Here is a 19064-nt window from a genome sequence, read left to right on the forward strand (position 1 = left end):
GTTACTGATTCTTCTATGCACGCACAGCCCAGAGTTCTTGTGTGTCCAAATCAGACACATGCACAACTAGTTGCAGACTCAGGAAAAGCAGCTCTGTTCACCCTCGCTGAGGCATGACTCAGTTCACCTCCTGTACATCCTGCAAGGCCCATCTCCTGCATAGGATCCTCCTAGGACCACTAGAAACTATAGTCGCGATGACGGTTGTCCCAGATACCAGGCAGGCATCACCAGGTCCTCCATATGCCTGTTGATTTGGTGATGCAGAGACAGTTTCCACTCCAGCCAGCAAATAACACGGGGTACCCCTTAAGTGCCAGGCACCATGCTAGATGTGGGACAGAGGATAAGTTTCTGCCCCAGAGACCCTACAGTGTGGTGGGGGATAAACCTGCGTGACTCGCCCAGGAGAAGGCAGGGAGAGAAACACTGAATGGACTCTCGCACAGCCCCAGGTGTGACAAGGACTCATTTCAGCCAAATGGATCAGGGTGAGATATGGGACAGAGGGACTTCTGAGTAAAACCTTAAAGGGCAGGCACAACTGTATTTCACTTTATGTTGATTTTGTTTGTTTTTTTTGAAGAAAGAACTATAGAGCAGCACCTGGTATCCCAGGAGGAAGGGGCGTGAGTGCAGGGAGCACCGTAAGCCCCAGGACATGCTGGGGAGTAGTCAGGAGCCTTGGAGTTACAGTGGCTCTGCCGTTGCGGCGCAGTGCAGACTGGCAGCGTAAGCAGCAGAAATTTGGTTTTTTACAGTTTTGAAGCCTAGAAGTCCAAGACCAAGGTGCTGGAAGTTCCTTCTGGGGCCTCCCTCCTTGGCTTGCAGATGGCTTTCCCTCTGTGTGCACGGACCTCTGATGTCTCTGTGTCCTAATCTTCTAAGGACATCAGTCAGGCTAAATTACAGCCACCCTAACAGCCTCATCTTAACTTAATCTCCTCTTTGAATGCCCTACCTCCAAATATAGTCAGGATCCGAGGTCCTGGAGGTTGAGACTGCAACAGAGACATCTGAGGGCACACGATACAATCCCTAGCACAGGACCTGCCCAAGGAAGCAGACTCCACAGATATGAGGAGGAGGAGTAAGGGGTGGTGAGACAGGGAGAATCTACTGAGTACAAAACTACTGTGCTTGGGGCCAGCGCTGTGGCACAGTGGGTTAACGCCCTGGCCTGAAGCGCCAGCATCCCATATGGGCGCCAGTTCTAGTCCCTGCTGTGCCTCTTCCAATCCAGCTCTCTGCTATGGCCTGGGATAGCAGTAGAAGATGGCCCAAGTCCTTGGGCCCCTGCACCTGCACAGGAGACCTGGAGGAAGCTCCTGGCTCCTGGCTTCGGATCGGTGCAGCTTCGGCCATTGCGGCCACCTGGGCCATCTGTTCCAACCAGTGGATGGAAGACCTCTCTCTCTGTCTCTACCTCTCTCTGTAACTCTGCCTATCAAATAAAATAAATATAAAAAAAAAAACTAATGTGCTGGACACTCATGCTGTAGGTTAGTGTTACCAGTCTATGCTCCCTACTCTGCGAGCAGCTAACAGCTATCACGTGAATAGAAAATAGGAGACTGGCATTCCCTGCTTAAGCCTGGGAAGCCAGTTTCTACCTGCAGACTTCTCAGAGCCCTTAAGCATGCTACCACGTGATGTGCGTCCTCAAAAGAGAAGCAGAGCCGCTCCACTGAAGCCAACGTTTAAGGAACATCTCATGTGACAAATGTCCTACAGAACATCCAGCAAAATTTTTTGAACAGAAGAGCAATCTTTAAAACTCTTGCCCTGGAGTTGCAAAGTCTTGAGGCCAATGGACTGCTGGAGCAGACATGGCCTCCAGAGGCAGACAGCCTGATGAGCACTGACAGCTGGCTGGAATCCAGCCCTCTGCTGGAGTCACCAGCCCTTTTCCATTCAAGATGTCCAAAGTCCCCCGCCCCCACTGCCTGTCCAGAGTCCCAACCACCCTTGCATCCCCAGTGAAAAAGCCACTCAGAGCAGGAGCCCTGCAGAAGAGGGGCTGGGGGGGTGGGCACAGAGGCCTGAGTGGGGGCTGTGTGTGGGAGGGGAGGGGAGAGTCCTGGGGCAGCTGGCACCTGGCTATTAATTAGTAAAAGGCCAAGAGGGTTGCAGAGCTGTGGCCTCTAGGAGTGGATCCCCAAAGCTGATTGTGAATCCCGGGTGCAGGTGAGCCCTTTTATACACAGGACTTAATCATTAAAGTAAACAGAAAGTGAAAAGGCCGTGCCTCTCCTGGTGTGCTTTTTATGTCACTTCAACATGTCTCTGTGTCACAATGGTCCCACCAAAATGTCACATGGCCAGCATGGCCAAGGGAAATCTTCTTGCCCTGTCCAAACACACGCACGCCTGCTCAGGCTGGTCTGGCCTGGGCGGAGGAAGGCCCCTCCCCTCTCCCGTTACCAGGCTTTCCTGTCTTGCCTGGCTGTTTGGGCCATTCCTGAGCAGACTCCCAGATCCCAGGAACTGCCTAACACTTCATGCCCAGGCACCTTGCCTGCTCGGCGGGTCACTGACATCTGCTGAGGTTCCCCTGCGAAGCCCCAAACAGCGGAGATTTACAAAGCTTTTCCTTCCTGGTGGGCCCCATCTTCTCTCTGGGCTTGGGGGGAAAATGGCAACAACAGTGACTCGACGCCCTGGGGGTCCCCGATCCTGAGTTTTCATCCTGGCTGCAGCCAAGGAGCAGCCTCCTGGGCCTTTGGTTTCCTCATCGGTAAAATAAACTCCAAGATGCCTTCCGGTCCCCAAATTCTATAATCCTGTACTGTTGTCACTGGGTGTGTGTAATGTTTATTTTGGGGGAAAGGGGATTATTTTTGTAGGCCTTGAAAGTTGTAATCTCAGACTAATAGTAATTTGGTATGATGTCACATTAACTCAAGGCTAAGTGTATAGCTTTAGCATGCTTTTTATGAGAAAAAAAATGAATGATTTGGGAAAATTCCCTTCCCTCAGAATGTGTGTCTTCTTTCTCAGTTATATAACTAAAATGGAATCATGCCCATTTCTTCCCAAACCATGGTAATAGGTTAGAGGACCTCCTTTTAGCTCCCCTCAGAATGCAGAGGCCCTCGGTCTTAGCAGAAAGCTCAGGGCTGGGAGAAGCAGGTGGTGAAACAGGAGGCGAATGGGCCTGTGTTTCAGAGAGCTGGCATCTCTCTAGGGTGATCACGGCTTGGGGCTCTGGGAAAGTTTGGCTACTGAGGAGTCCTCACCTTTGGGTGTCCCGCTGCTCTCTGGGTTCACTGGAGACAGTGACAGCTGACTGTTTAACCCTTCAGGCAGCACCGCAACTCCCTTTCAGCTTTGAGGTCTGGTAGATGCTGGGGTGAAGGGTGGAGGAGGATGCCAGAACCAGGAGAGCCAGAGCTACCTGGTGACACCAGCAAACATGAGCTACACTGCAGCATTTTTGGAAAACAGTAGGTAGGGAATAGAGTGTGGGGTTAAGGTGGTTCATAAACTTAAAAATTGCTGCTTCTGGGGACCTGCATGTGTTTTAGGGTTTAATGTTGAGAGAATGATGCTGAGAAGCAGAGAAGGGGACAGACTTTTGAGGAGCACCTCTGAATCCTGGGGAAGGCAGCATCACATGTGGCCTTTGTCCTAATTGTGGGCTGTTCAACAAAGGTTGCTGGGCTCCCGTGGGGCATAATTGGACCTCCAAGGAGGGCAGATCTTGCTAGTGCGTGCAGGCCAGTGGCTCTTGGAGGTCAATGAACTCTGTGCAGGCCTCTTCTGATGTGAGGCCAGGAAATCAGCCAGTGCCCCTTTTGCTTCTCTCGGCAGCTGGCACCACAATAAGTCCCAGGAACAAACCTGAAACCTAATTGTGAGTTTCTAGGTCACAAGAGGACATGGATTAATCAGACTATTTACAAAGCCCTGTCAACACATGCCCGAGGGAGCAGGCCAGCCGATGCCAGTGACATTTTGTGGATTTCTTGTAGGATGTTTTATCCATCCTTTTCTTATTAAACACTCAAATCCTCTCCATGTCCTCTAAAACAGGATTCTGTCGTCTGCTCACCCGCTGAGGACCAGTAATCCAAGACACATGCCTAGAGCCACAAAGGGCTGGATATCCCCAGGGCCTGGTTCCACACCATGTACAAGACACAGACACACCAGGCATGCGTCATGCAGATGCCACAAACTTGCACAGCCAGCAGGCTCCCCCAGGACCCAGCCCAGAAGTCTTAAGCTCTCCCTGCAGAGCTGGCTCACCCTGGCCTCAGCACAAAAGATCTGGTGCCACTCCATCTTTGGTCTGGAGAAACTGAGGCCTAGATGGAAGAAACCATTAGACCAAGGTCACAGAATCGTGTTAGGGGCTCTTCCAGGATTAAGGGGTTACTCAACAGTCTGGGCCTTGCCTAGACTCTAATACTCCAGTTTACCAATACTCCGCTATTCCCCAGTGCTTTCCTCACATCTTGCAGAGAGTTCAACAAAGCCACATTCTAAAGGCACCGTTCTTGCTCCCTGTTCAGCCATCTGGTTCTGAGATTTAGCAACGCTGAGCAGAAGTAGGCCTATGGTAGCTTCTGGAAGCCAGTTATTAAATATGAGTATTCAGCAATTTTGTTGAGCAAACATTCAAAATTTGGTACAGTTGTCCCTCTATATCCATAGAAGATTGGCTCCAGGAACCCAATGGATACCAAACTCAGTGGATGTTCACAACTCTCATATGAAATAGTATTGTATTGGCATATAACCCATACACACCCTCCCATATAGTTTATATCATCTCTAGGTTACTGATAATACCAAATACAATGTAAGTGCTATATAATTTGTTGTTATAGTGTGTTCTTTTCTATTATTTAGAGAACTTGTGACAAGGAAAAAGTCTGGACATGTTCAGTATAGATGCATTTTTTTTGCAAATATTTTCAACCCACAGTTGGTTGACCCACAGTATGAAGGGTCAACCACTGTTTTGAAATTGACCTTGGTGGAAGTATTTACACCAGGGTTATTGGCAAATGCCAAATGCCACAATTTAAGACTTTCATTTTGTTGCTGTTCCTTAGAGAGATTGTTTTCAGCATACCACTGCTTGCCAGAGAATCCCTCTGACTTGCACATGGCCTTGGGTGTTAATGCGCAGAAGGGAGTCCTCTCAGAGCTCCTGGCTATAAAAAACAGAAGGCAACTCTGATGATCCTCAGTGTAGAACGCATTGTGAGGAGGACAATCAGCGGAGTTATTTACAGAATCCACAGGAGATCTGCACAATGAGGACCAGGAAACAGGCTGGAGTCCAGGATAGCGAGGCGGGACACTGCCAATCACGCCACACTGCTGGACACTCGCCTCAGTCCCCACTGCCACTGGCTCTGGGCCTTGGGCATGTCCCCTTTTGCCATGGAGCATTCTAAGTGTCCCTGCTTCTTGGCCTCCCTCACTCCCACCCTGAGAGATGCATTTGATTGACTGACTCCATGTCCTGTGTTGCAACTTTCAGCCTGGGGTCATAAGAAAAATTCCCTGCCCCTTGCTGCTGCTGTAGCAGGAGGTAGAAGGCTCATCTATGCATGAATTTCACAACTGACAAAATACTTAAAAGGTCCACTGCAGAAAGACTCAAACTTGTTGGCTGCAGAGCTGATTGGTCATAGGCTGACACAAGAAAATGAGGACCTTAAAAGCCCCACAATGAACTCTTTCTCTCACCAGAACAAAAACTGGCCCCCCGCTTCTTCTGTCCACGTAGTTGTAGTGCTACAGTGGAAATATTCTTTCCAGCCAATGAGAGCCCTTTTGAAACAGAGCACCCTCCCCCTCTCTCCAAGGCTTGGGTGGTAGATTAGTCACTCATGCCTTAGTTTAGATCAGTTGAATCCAACATCTTCTTCTTATCCCCTTGATTCAGTTCAACTGAGAGTGGGAGTAACTCTTAATCACATGCATTAGCGCAAGAGTTAAGCATGGATAATACAGAACAGCAGGTAACCCGGAAAGTATTTCCATGTGGCTCTGGGATATAACATGTGAGTCATTGATTATTCAAAGAAATTGGAATCGCCAATGTAATTGTGACCACAAAGATGGATGGAGGCAGGGCTGCCATAGTCCTGGGGTACCTTTCAGCCTATAGCTTATAAAATCAGTGATACCCCCTGGGTTTGCAGTGCACAATCCGTGCAACTATGTGGAGGCCTTGGTAGAGTGTGTTCATGGCTATCTGAGCAGGCACGAAAGAGGTGTGGGAAGAAACAACAACCAAAGATCATAGATAATGGATCACAGTACTTGGAAAATTAGAATAGATTTAATACATAAAATTCAAATATACACAGAGCACACAAACACCTGTAATAATTCATCCTTACATTCATCCAGACCCACACTAGTTCCTCTAGAAAGAATCAGAGACGGATCAAAGAATTTCTCAGTGCTAACAATGCTTATTTTATATAGGATGTGAGGGGCTGCTGTATTATTTGATGGGCTGTGGGGAGAAGGCGGGGCTGCAGTGGACAGGTGGTAGGAAACTGAGCTGCTCATGGATCTGGTCTTCAGCCTGCTGAGCCACTGAACGTTGGGAGGAGAGAAGCACACAGCCCGCCCTACTCCCCTGTTCCTTCATATCATGTGACAGGACTTTACAGCGTAACAAGCACCTGGTGCAGGGAGACGCTGATGTCCAAGTAATCCCATGCTGCCAGCCTGCTGCTGATTTCAGTCAGAAGAGAGGGGCAATTTGTCACTGGTTTTCTCTGGGAGGCTGTGGTTGCAGCCCTGCCTTGGTTTTGTGGTTCATCCCAACAGAGTTGGCATCCACAGCAGGAGTCCCAGCTCAGGCAGGCTCAGGCCACACAGCAAGGCCTTCTAGGACCTACAGTGGGTGCCCATCCATTTCACAGCTGCGCATGTTGTCTCCTGAACTCACTGGGTCAGCTGGAACCAAGTGAGTCTTGGACTGCATCAATCCCAAAACAAGCCCTGGGCTTACCTCTAGGAGACCTGTGCTCCATTCCTACTGCACCTGACTCACAGACTGGGCTGCCAGCCCTTCCCTTTCTGGGCCTGGAAGGTGATTCCTCCAGCTCCTCCTCCTGCCCTGCCATGGCCACGGAAGCACACCGCCAACTCCAGAGGCCTGTGCCTGGACCTGTAACTGCATAGTCCCAGACATGTGGCCCCAAGTTTCCGCAGCCCTCCTTCTTTACCACCTCCCACAGCCCCATTCCCAAAGGGTCAACCCAGGCTCCACAGAGCTGCCATGGGAGAAAGGACCTCACAATAATTTAAGAATGAAAAATGAAAGATCTCCATGAGTGAGATCCCAGTGGAAAGAACGGGCCATCAAAGAAGGAGATACCTTTCTCTGAAGGGAGGAGAGAACTTCCACTTTGACTATGACCTTGTCTAAAAATGATCAGAGTCAGTGAACTCAGGGGGCTTCCATAGCCTTGGCAGCTCATGATAAGAGCCTAGGGTGATTACTGATGCCATAAACAAGAGTGTCAATTTGTTAAGTCAACAACAGGAGTCACTGTGCACTTATTCCTCATGTAGGATCTTTGTCCTTAGTGTGCTGTACATTGAGATTTAATGCTATAACTAGTACGCAAACAGTATTTTTCACTTTATGTTTCTGTGTGGGAGCAAACTGTTGAAATCTTTACTTAATGTATGCTAAACTGATCTTCTGTATACAAAGAGAATCGAAAATGAATCTTGATGTGAATGGAAGGGGAGAGGGAGTGGGAAAGGGGAGGGTTGCAGGTGGGAGGGACGTTATGGGGGGGAAGCCATTGTAATCCATAAGCTGTACTTTGGAAATTTATATTCATTAAATAAAAGTTAAAAAAAAAGAATGAAAAATGAATAAGGTACTTACTTGAGGGAAACATTAGGGGGCTTCCAAAGCTTTGTGAAAAATAGAATTTAAAAATGTGTTTATTCTGTTGCAAAAGTTTTGAAATCCATGCCTAGTTTTTTTTAATAACATTCATTTTGAAGACCCCTCATTTATCTGCTAATCAATAGGAAAGATGTTTTTAATTTTTATCATTTATTTATTTATATGGCAGAGAGAGACAGGGAAGCACAGATAGACAGAGAGCTCTTATCCAATGGTTCACTCCTCAGATGCCTGTAATGGCCAGGACTGGGCTAGGATTAGGCAAGGCTGTAGGCCAAGAGCTGCAAACCTAATCCAGATCTCCCATGTGAGTGGCAGAGACCCAACTACCACCTCCCAGGGTCTATATTAGCAGAAAGCCAGGGTCAAGAGTGGAGCTGGGACTTTGAATACAGGCACTTTGGATTTCAGTCAGAGATGGGGAAAGATCTCTTTAAGCATGACACAAAGCCTCCATATCCATAAAATATGACATTGGCAAATTTGACTAGATTTCCGTATAAAAAGAAAAACACCAAAAAAGTGACAACCTGGGGAAAATGTGGAATTTATATCTCAGATGAAAAGATTCATTTCCCTAATACTTAGAAAGCTCATTTGGAGTTTGTGAAGTCTAATAAATAGCATCCCTTTTCCTTGAAAAATTCTCAACAATAAAGAAGTAGGCAAATCTGGATCCAAAATCAGCTTATTACTGATGGAGCCATTGGCGAATGTGACTTAGGTGTGGATCCCAGAACGAAGAGGAACTACCCACCAAGTCATAGCTACTTGGCAGGAGTGAGGCCTTTGCTGCTAAGCTTAGGACAGAGCCAAGAGCCATCAAAAGCACACATTTTCCCCCGGCAGATCCCAAAGCACAGGGAGAGATAGGAGAAGGGCGGAGCTAGGCACACATACTCCCTCTTCTCAAGCTTATTCATCAGATAATTTACTCTGAGTTGGAGTGAGTACGGGGAAGGGGCCAGAATGAAGGCAAGAGTCACATTTGCTGATGCCCTTCTGATAGGAAATAGGAGGCGTGTTCCTATAAGACCCCAAAAATAAGTCGAAAAAGAAGAACAGTACAGTAGGGAATACAAAAGGAATACAAACAATGCAAAGAACAGTAAATTCAGGCACCCACAGGACTCAGGAGAATCCAAAAGTATACTCATTTCAGGACAATTAAATAGCATTATAATTTTCAGATTGACAAACTCAGAAAGCCTATCACTACACTGTGCTGACACATGAGCAATAGGCATTTTCATGTGTTACTGTGGAGATGGCATGACTTATATGGAGAACAATGAAGAAATAGGTATCAAAATGCCAAGTGCATGGTAACTTTTGACCCATCCAATCCACTTCTAGGCATTTATCCCACAGGTTTGTGATATGTAATATTCATTACCACATTTTTCTTATAAAAGCAAAAGATTGCAATCAACCCAAATACACAGAATTAATACAGAATTAATTAGTGTATCAATACAATTAAATATTACAATATTTAGGGAGTATTGTATGTCCTTACATGAAATAATCTCCAAAATATTAACATAAAATGCAGATACTGAATGTTTCTATAGAATGCTACCATTTGATTTTTTTTTAGTTTTTTTTAAACTTTTATTTAGTAAATATAAATTTCCAAAGTACAGTTTATGGATTACATAACCCCCCATAACTTCCCTCCCACTCACACCCCTCCCATCTTCCACTCCCTCTCCCATTCTATTCACATCAAGATTCATTCAATTATCTTTATATACAGAAGATCAATTCAGTATATATTAAGTAAAGATTTCATCAGTTTTCACCCACACAGAAACACAAAGTGTAAAATACTGTTTCAGTACTAGTTATAGCATTACTTCACATTGGACAACACATTAAGGACAGAGATCCCACATGAGGTGTAAGTACACAGTGACTCCTGTTGTTGACTTAACAATTTGACACTTTTGTTTATGGCGTCAGTAATTTCCCTAGGCTCTAGTCATGAGTTGCCAAGGCTATGGAAGCCTCTTGAGTAAGCTGACTTCGATCTTATTTAGACAAGGTCATAGTCAAAGTGGAAGTTCTCTCCTCCCTTCAGAGAAAGGTACCTCCTTCTTTGATGGCCCATTCTTTCTACTGGGATCTCACTAGCAGAGATCTCTCATTTAGGTGTTTTGTTTTTTGGTTTTTTTCCAGAGTGTCTTGGCTTTCCATGCCTAAAATACTCTCATGGGCTCTTCAGCCAGATCTGAATGCCTTAAGGGCTGATTCTGAGGCCAGAGTGCTATTTAGGACATCTGCCATTCTATGAGTCTACTGAGTATCCCTCTTCCCATGTTGGATTGTTCTCTCCCTTTTTTATTCTATCAGTTAGTATTAGTAGACACTAGTCTTGTTTGTGTGATCCCTTTGAATCTTAGACCTATCGGTGTGATCAATTGTGAACTAAAATTGATCACTTGGACTAGTGAGATGGCATTGGTACATGCAATCTTGATGGGATTATACTGGAATCCCCTGGCACATTTCTAACTCCACCATTTGAGGCAAGTCAGCTTGAGGCTACCATTTGATTTAAAAAAAAAAAAATATATATATATATATATATAAAAAATAGACTGTATCCCATGAGAAACTTGTAACACTGGTTGCCTTTAGAAAAAGAATGTGAGAGAAAGGGCATCCATTTTGTGCCGTTTGAGTTTTATTTCATGTATATATGTTATCAAAAATATGCAAGTATGAGTAGAAGATGTCTAATGATGACTTTGTCATATAGAATTGAGAATCCTGAAGACAGGATTACATTTCATTCCAGGTAAGACCAAGACCATCCACAACTTCCTTCCTCAGCCTTCTTAGCTTAAATCCAAAAGCCCCCAGATTGAATGAAGAACATCTTTGTCTTCAGAGGACCTTGTCTGCCCTGGATAGGTGAAGGGGATGGGAGAAAGATCCTGCAGCCCCCATGAAACAGGGATGTTTGCCCATGGCTTGTGTCTCCAGTAACATAAACTATCAAGCCAAAGTGAGGGCAACTGGTTTTCTCCCCTGCGAACAGCCCAGGCTTTGTCAAAGGAGCCATAAGGGCAGAGAGAATTAGAGCAAAGCTTGATTACGTGTGAGTGACCTTTGAGTTCTAGAAGGTTCTAGAAAGTGTCACAGAAAGTCAAGTCATAATGATGACCTCCACCCACTCCTTTCCCCATCTACTCTGCCTGTACTTCCTCTTTTTACTTGTTTCTACCACCAAAAATCTCCCAGTTAGAAATCCATTCTATTTGCCAGTATCTCTAAAGATCACAAGGACCGTTACTTAGGAGGTGTGAGGTAGGCTTCCCATCCTCACCCACTTAGTGTGAATTTCTTTGCCAGATGCCTAGCTGGGATCTGTTGCCCTGAAGGAATGGAGAATGTGCAGGCTGCTTTGGGAAGGCTACTTTTGGAGCTGAGGCACCTGATGGAAGAGAGCAAGACTTGGCCACCAGGGTGGTGGGTCTGAGTAGCCAGAGGCCTACATAAATACATGAGAAAGACGAGTGCTAAAAAGACGTCCAAGACCATGAGGAGCCTTGGCAGCTAAAATGCTAGGCCTGCTGAATTCTTAACAGTAGAGACAGACATGTCTGAGCAAAGGGCAGGGTATGCTCTGCTGCTCAGAACACATGTTTCAAAGCTAGGAAGAAAAGCAAACGGCCTTTAAACTGGCAGCCTCCTGACTGCTCACTTACCAGCTATGGCAGCAAGTGCTGAAATGGTCCTTCCACCCTAGTGAAATCTGGAGAAAATCATCCTCTGCAGAAACCGCAACAAAGAGGGGTTGCTCACGGTGCCCACTCATCAGGGGGAGGCTTCAGTCCCAGAGCCCCACGCCTGGAGCTGATAACTGCCCCGGGGGAGCAAGTGCCATGATGCAAGTTGCTGGCAGGAGCCGGGACATCCATCACCACGTAAGTCACCCAGCGGGCAGTGGCCATGAAGCTGGTGCGGCCTGCCTTTGAACTGCGCTGTATCCATGTGGGCGTTGGAGTATGCATGTGCATGTGTAGGCACACACATGTGAGGGTCTGCACACAGGCAGTCTGGCTTCCATCATGTCTTCTATGGGCGTGGGTGTGGATGTACAAGAAGAGGGAGGTGGCTTCACCCTTACCATGTGCACTCCAAAGATGGCTCCACTGACTAAAGGCATCACCTTCCTTACCAGAGATCCTTGCACCCATGAATACTATGCCCTCTGTGGTCCAATTTATCTCTCTAATGGATCAGAAGTTACAAAGGGGCCTACCAGAGGGGTCTACAGGGCCCCGGCTTGTCGTGTAAATGTCTGAAGTGTAAGAATCAGGGGGCTATGGCAAACTGAAGAATGTGTGCCTCACCAAACATACTCAGATTTGGATTTGTGTTCTTCAACATCACACTCTCAAAATAATCATGCGTACCTCCCACAAGCTACACGAAAATAATAGAAACAATAGCATGGCAATTAATAACCTGGCTCTTATCTATGAGAAGAAAATCCTCATACCAATCCCACAGGGGATGTTACAGGTGAGGAAACTGAAGCACAGAGGTGTTAAGTAGCTTGCACAAAGTCACACAGCTAGCAGGACAGAATCAGAAGTTGAGTTTCAGCAATCTGTCTGCAAAGCTGCTAAAACTGGGCCTCTTGGAGATTCAAACGCCACAAGGGAACCAGGCTCTTCCATACAGGGGCACAATTATTCCTGTCTCTGCCTCCGCCCCCACGGAGTGGCCTGGAATCCCAAGCACATATTCAGAGACCTCCAGTCCCTATGGAGAATAAACAAATCCCTGCCAAGAAATTCTTTTTTCCTCCTTGAGGCTTGGTGGACTTGCTGGGTAATTTTCTCCTCTATGTAGGTGTACATAGCGGCCTGTAAGAGCTGATATCTTCCTGATTTGAAAACCAAGGTTTTACCTCGGCGGGTCACATGCATTGTAGGGAGTTCTGCCCCCTACCAGCTGTGTGGCTGGGGTGGGTTCCCAAGCCAGGAGGGTTGCCACTGAAAGGATCAGGCTGGAGAAGATAATCACTTGTGTTCTTCCAGGCTCTCAACACAGAGTAGAGACAGACTCTCGGGGTTCGACTCAGTCCACTTGGGCTGTTGGAACAAAATGCATCCACTGAAGAAGTTTAAAAAGCAAGCATTTATGTATCACAGTGCTGAGGCTGGGAAGTTCAAGATCAAAGTGCCAGCCTATCTGGTGTCCTGGCTAACAAGTGGCTGCCTTCTTGATGTGTCCTAACATGGGAGGGAAGGGGGGATGGAGAGAGAGAGAGGGAATACACACTCTGGTCTCTTCTTGGAAGGATACTAATCTGGTCATGGGGCCTCCACCCTCATGAGCACATCTGAACCTAATTACCTCCCAAAGGTCCCACCTGAAAACAACAACACACTGGAGGTTAGGGCCTCAACTTGTGGATTTGGGGAGGACACAAATACTCAGGCTGCAGCAGGGTTGCAGGAAGAGTGCAGCCCAGTGGCTGCTAAACAACGCATCTTGAAGGCACACACTGTGCTTATCAGAGGCCCTCGGCACAGCACTCCCCTCCCTCCCTTTCTGTCTGACCACCTGCTTGCTGGCTACAGGCATGTATTGTGATTCCGGTGAACCTTAGTCCTGTCTTCCAAGTCTCCATTCCCAGACCATTGCGTAGCCTGAGCCTTCACACCCATTCTTCAGGGAGAGTGAGGACTTTGAGCACCAGCCAGAGGGTAACTGGAAACCCCTCTACTCCTGTGGTTCCCAGATTCACCCCCTGAGGACCTGCGTACTCCAGCTTGTTATTGTACTCGTTTGCTAAAAGCCAAATAAAGAACTTGCACCTGAAAAACACTGAACCCTGTATGGTCCTTGGAGTTCCAGGGTGTGAAACTGGAGGTTAATCCTATGCTCCTGCATCAGGGAGAGAGCTGGGGAACCAGAGAAGCAGCTTTCCAAGTCACACAGCTGGCCCTGGACATCTTCCCAGCTCTGCCGGAGAAGGAAGGATGGGCCACTCCCCAAGGGCCAGGCAGCCAGCGTCCCTCCCCGTCCCAAGCCAAGGGTCCAGCTGAAGACATCCTGCAGCCCAAGGTCAGAGCACAAGTGTTGCTGCAGACTGGAGTCACCTCCCACCACCACCACCCGCTGGCGGCCACACTCCCTCCTTGGTACCTTGTGGCTATCATGATGCAGCAATTGCCTAAGAGCTGTTTAGGTGATTAGTGATCCCAGTATCTATTTCTTCTCAACCGGCGTCCCAGCCTGCTGGGACTACACAACGAGCACTTACTGTAATTGCTCATGCAGGTCCCTCAGGCAGTTGGTCAGGCAGTGGCTGGGGCAGATGTCCCAAAGTCCCCCTCACTCCCAGGTCTAGCGGCAGACCTGCACTGTGGCTCTTGGTCTGAGAGCCTCCAGCAAGCCTCCTTCCTTTAGTCATTATTAAGGTCCTGCTCTGTGATGGAAGATACGAGGGGAAAGAGGAAGTGAAGGTTAATGGCATCCTCCCTCAACCTAGTCAGTCTCTCTCCAGAGGCAGGGCCCTCAGATCAAGAAAAACTGAAGAACCATAGGATTAGCGTGAGGCAAAGAGGATGAGGTTGATCTCAGCATGGAGGAGGGGTGATCCTCCAGGACAACATGCTGGGAGTAGGACATAAACTTGACCCCATGGGCACTTGCTTTGGCACTGTCATTCTTCCCACTGATGTTGCAAGTGCATTAGCCTTGTTTCTTGATGTCAAACTGGAGCGAGTGGAACAGGTGATGAAAATGATGTTTAGACTTCAGAATGAGAGAAGGAAAGGCTCCAGGATGAACTCACTCCTCTCTCCCCACTTGAATGAATTATCGTTCCTGGCTGGCGCCGCGGCTCACTAGGCTAGTCCTCCGCCTGCGGCACTGGCACTCCGGGTTCTAGTCCCAGTTGGGGTGCTGAATCTGTCCCGGTTGCCCCTCTTCCAGTCCAGTTCTCTGCTGTGGCCCGGGAAGGCAGTGGAGGATGGCCTAAGTGTTTGGGCCCTGCACGCGCATGGGAGACCAGGAGGAAGCACCTGGCTCCTGGCTTTGGATCCGTGCAGCACGCTGGCCATAGCAGCCATTTCGGAGTTGAACCAATGAAAGGAAGACCTTTCTCTCTGTCTCTCTCTCTCTCTCACTGTCTAACTCTGCCTGTCAAAAAAAAAAAAAAAAAAAAAGAATTATTGTCCCCATAATGGGTTGAAGTCCACCTACCTGAGGGTGGCTGAGCAGACTACAGCTGGTTTTCAGGATGCTGGCATAGAGCCAGCGCAGGAGATTCCGTCTCAGGCATCCACAGGCCAACACAGCCATGAGAGAATGCTCTCTCAATCTTCAGTGGTATTGAAAGTTGCATGGACTTGGTAAATGAAGCTCATGTGATGAGCCCAAAGATGTGAGTAGGTCAGAAGGTGAGTGACAAATCAAAGTTGGAGCTGGAATTAAGCAAGGGCCCCTTCATGAGCAAACAAAAAGGGTATGGAGTACCTGGCTTGGGCTTTATTGGAATTTAGCCAGCTGGTGTTTGGGTAAACCAGACTGGCTACAAAACAGCCTGATCTCTGCTTAAATTATGAAAATAGTAGGAAAACTCCACTGAGTGCCCACTGTGTGACAGGCACTCTGCTAAACCCTTCTGTGCATATTTCTTTGACTCTTCTGAATAACCTTTTGAGGGACTACCATCTCTGTTTTACAGATGATGAAACTGCGGCTCAGAGAGGGGACAATGTTTATTTTGGATCCACCATTATGTGACAGACCCAGGGCTATGAATTCTGCACTGTGACCCTGCTTTCGCCAGGGCCACTTCGTGTTATTTCCATCATGAGAAGGAGATGTTGGCGTGTGTCTTTTCCCCTTTCTCTTCATGAGAAAAGGGAAACTAAGTGACTTGGCTGAGACCACACAAAACTGGTGAAAAAGAGAGTAAGCAAGTGAACTCCTTCTCATTTCCCAATCCAAAATCTTCCCCTGCCCCCAAAGCTCTTATATGGGTGCAGGGGCAGCCCGTGGATAAAGAAGATGTACTTTGCTTCAGCCTGGACTGGTCTGGTACAAAGCGGAGGAAGAAAAGAATGTGAAACAGAGCTCAGCCCTGCCCCAGAAGGAGGAAGAAGGCAAACTGTCAAGAGAGGTGAAGGGCAGGACAGGGAGCAAGGCTGACCACATGCCAGCTCCATCTTTCTCTCCAAACAAAACCAGCCTGGCATTGTTTAACATGACCTGTCCTGAAGCAGGGACCGAGCAGGTACTCCAAAGAGCTAGACACCTGCTTTCCCCACCGCCTGCTTCCCATCTGCTCTCTGGCCTGGCACATGTCTCCTGTTCCCGGGGATGTTTTAGAGGGGCCTTCCTAGCTGGGTCCAAAGAAAACATTCATTTTGATTACAGAAAGAGGCGCATCTGCTCGCCTGGATTTGTGGGAGAGCCCATAATCCCTGCATTTTACCTCCTATTAGCCTTCTTCTCCAGGAAAGAAATGTCCTGCTCTTTAAAGTTGAGGCCATAAAACCGTGACAACTCGCTTGCAAACAGAGCTGATTCTGGGACATGAAACAGCCCTTCAGATAAAATATACAACTCAGGTGTGGGAGTGAAAGGTCCAGAGGTCTTAAAACTGCATCAGTTGTTAGTTACATTTTGTTTTTATGGATCTAGCTGGGCAGTTCCCTACTGTAGAGCATCTACTAATTCCAACATTTTGGACATATTTCCCATTAGCCCTTTATTTGAAATTTTATGCTTCCCCTCATAAAAGCCTTCAACAGATTAATGTGCTTGGGATGCTTATTTATAAGTACAGCTGGTCTCCCTTCGAGTTGTTTTTATTGTTGGTTTGCCGGAGTGTGCCCTTTGTACAGCAGCGAAAGGGTGGGACAGCCACCAGCATTATCTCACATGATGGGGGTAGGCGTGGGGACTGGTGGGGGCTGTCTGGTGGCCTTTGAGGTTCTCCTTGCAGTGGGGCCCTTGGGAGCTCCCTTTTGTCAGTTGTGATCTTTGTATTTGGAGCAGGCCTTGTGTGGATGGCAGGTACAGAGGCGTTCTGAACCAGCCCTCCTTTGTCTCCCGAAGGGACCTGTCCTGTGGGTCCTTCCCTTCAGCATCTCATCTCAGGACTAGCTTGATGTTGTTCAAGCAGGAGCTTTTCTCTTTTAAGCTTAAATAGAGGCTCAGATTCTGACCATGCTTGCCAGTATTTGGATGAACCATCTCTGCTTGTTTTACAAGATGTATGATAATCAAATGCCTTGTAAATTTCTAAATTTGTACCATTCTTTCCTCTATCCTCCTGCTTCACTGTTTCTGGACTAAAGATGAACAATACCATTAAAATTTTAAGGCCAGGTTTTTATCAAGGACGTGTGTGTGTGTGTGTGTGTGTGTGTGTGTTTTACCATGGGCCACGAGATGGATTTTTTGGCCACTTAGGTCAAATGCATTATAGGAAACCTCTTTTGTAATATTATGGATGAGAATTCCTCCCAGCCTGTGTTATCTTCCCCCTGGATTGGAGGCAACGTTGCCTTTGACAGAAAGTTCTGCCTTCTATTGACCTCAGATCTTGCTCTCTCATACCAGTCCTATCCCTGCCTTCTGGAGCTCCATAGTCTATTTCCTCTCATCCCCATGAGAGATTTGAGGGCCAATATTAGTGTCCCAGAATCCTTCTTGCCCTAGGCAAAATGTATCCTGGTGCCCTCCCACGCTCTGAGCGAGAACCCAAATGAGTGTTTGCCAAGTTAAGCGTCTTTCATCTTCCTGGAACCGATGGGTTTTCTTCAATAAGACTACTAAAGCACGTGTCAAACATGCCAGCCATTAAGCAGTTATGTGCTCTTGGCAAAGATAATCTTGGAGCTCCTGCCTCTGGGCTCCAGGGAGAAATATTTTTTATCATTCAGATGTCTTTCAATCACACAGATGTTATGGGAAACAGAAGATACTAAAACCAAAGAAAGAAAAGACGAAACCTTCTCACCAGACAGCAAGAGATCTGTATTTGCCTTGTTCTTGCTCTTGCTGTTGCTCTTAAAGCTATTTGGTGATGCCCAATAACACAGGACTTAACCCAGGGCTCATACATGAAAAACCATTCATGTAGATTTTGGAGACAGATGCCATGCTCTGTCCCCTGCCTCCCATATTCTCCATAACCTCCCCACCTTTTTGCTTTGTCTTCATTGCTCAAAGGTTTTCTAGGTCTCAAGAAACCCTAGCCAGTCCCTAACATCCTAGAGGCCAAAGGGAATCAGGAGTATTGGCAACTATGGTTATAGCTATCACTCAAGGGAGAGAGGATCAGTTGTTGATACAAGTAATCTCTTTAAAATCCAATGACAACTCAAAAAGTTCATGAAATAGATTTAAAACATAGGCTTATTTTGACACACACATACAAATGAAACACATGCATAATTCTTTCATGAATTTTTGAAGATCCCTCATATATGTGGACTTAAAAATGCTTTTGTACCAAAACAAACATCTTTTAATTCTATTTCCCTAAACTTTTTGAAGTGCCCTCATACTAATGATTTTTGCAGTGATGTTGTCCTGGCATCGAAGGCTTTCCATGATATGCATGGCAAGACAAGGTCCTGGGAAGTTGGGAAGAACAGAGACTCATCTACCAAGGATCCGAACCTGGATCACACCACACTTTTGGCCAGTCAGTGGGTCATGTCCGTGTGGCAGTCCTGAGAAGATGTTCTAATTTATAACACTCCCACCTGCATCTGCCTCCACCTACCTGGATAAACTCCTGAAGTTAAGTTCTCTGTTTCCCCCAAATTGACTAAGCTTATAGATTACAACTATTTAGGAGAGAGGATACCTTCTGTTAGGAAAATTTTGGAAGCAAAGCTGGGATATTTCTCATGCTGGTCATCCTTGAATCAGGTACCCCAGGCAAAGACCAGCAACCCATTGGACTTTCAGACAGATGAGGATTATAACTGTAAAGGTACAGAGAAGACTGAGAAAGGAGGCAGGATAAAGAGGCAGTGCCTAAGAAATGGGAATGGGAGAAGACTCTACTCTGTCAGCAGTATAGTTGTAGAAGGAGGAAAGCACAAGTTCGTTTATAAAATTTTGACTCAGAAAGATTTGGTACTTGTGAACATTTATGCCTTCCAAG

General features: G+C 46.9%; 1 long non-coding RNA gene across 1 annotated transcript in view; it reads right to left on the minus strand.

Annotated features, from left to right (window-relative positions):
- Positions 1-9611: 9611 nt before the first annotated feature.
- Positions 9612-19064, minus strand: part of LOC138848665 (uncharacterized) — a 32569-nt gene continuing 23116 nt past the window's right edge. The window contains exons 2-4 of the long non-coding RNA XR_011386764.1: positions 15137-15357; positions 14193-14357; positions 9612-13014 (exon numbers count right to left, since the gene is read on the minus strand). This is a non-coding gene — a long non-coding RNA (uncharacterized lncRNA). The remainder of the gene's footprint in view (positions 13015-14192; positions 14358-15136; positions 15358-19064) is intronic.

The sequence above is a fragment of the Oryctolagus cuniculus genome, chromosome 2, assembly GCF_964237555.1.
Source record: "Oryctolagus cuniculus chromosome 2, mOryCun1.1, whole genome shotgun sequence".
In the NCBI taxonomy this organism is placed as follows: domain Eukaryota; kingdom Metazoa; phylum Chordata; class Mammalia; order Lagomorpha; family Leporidae; genus Oryctolagus; species Oryctolagus cuniculus.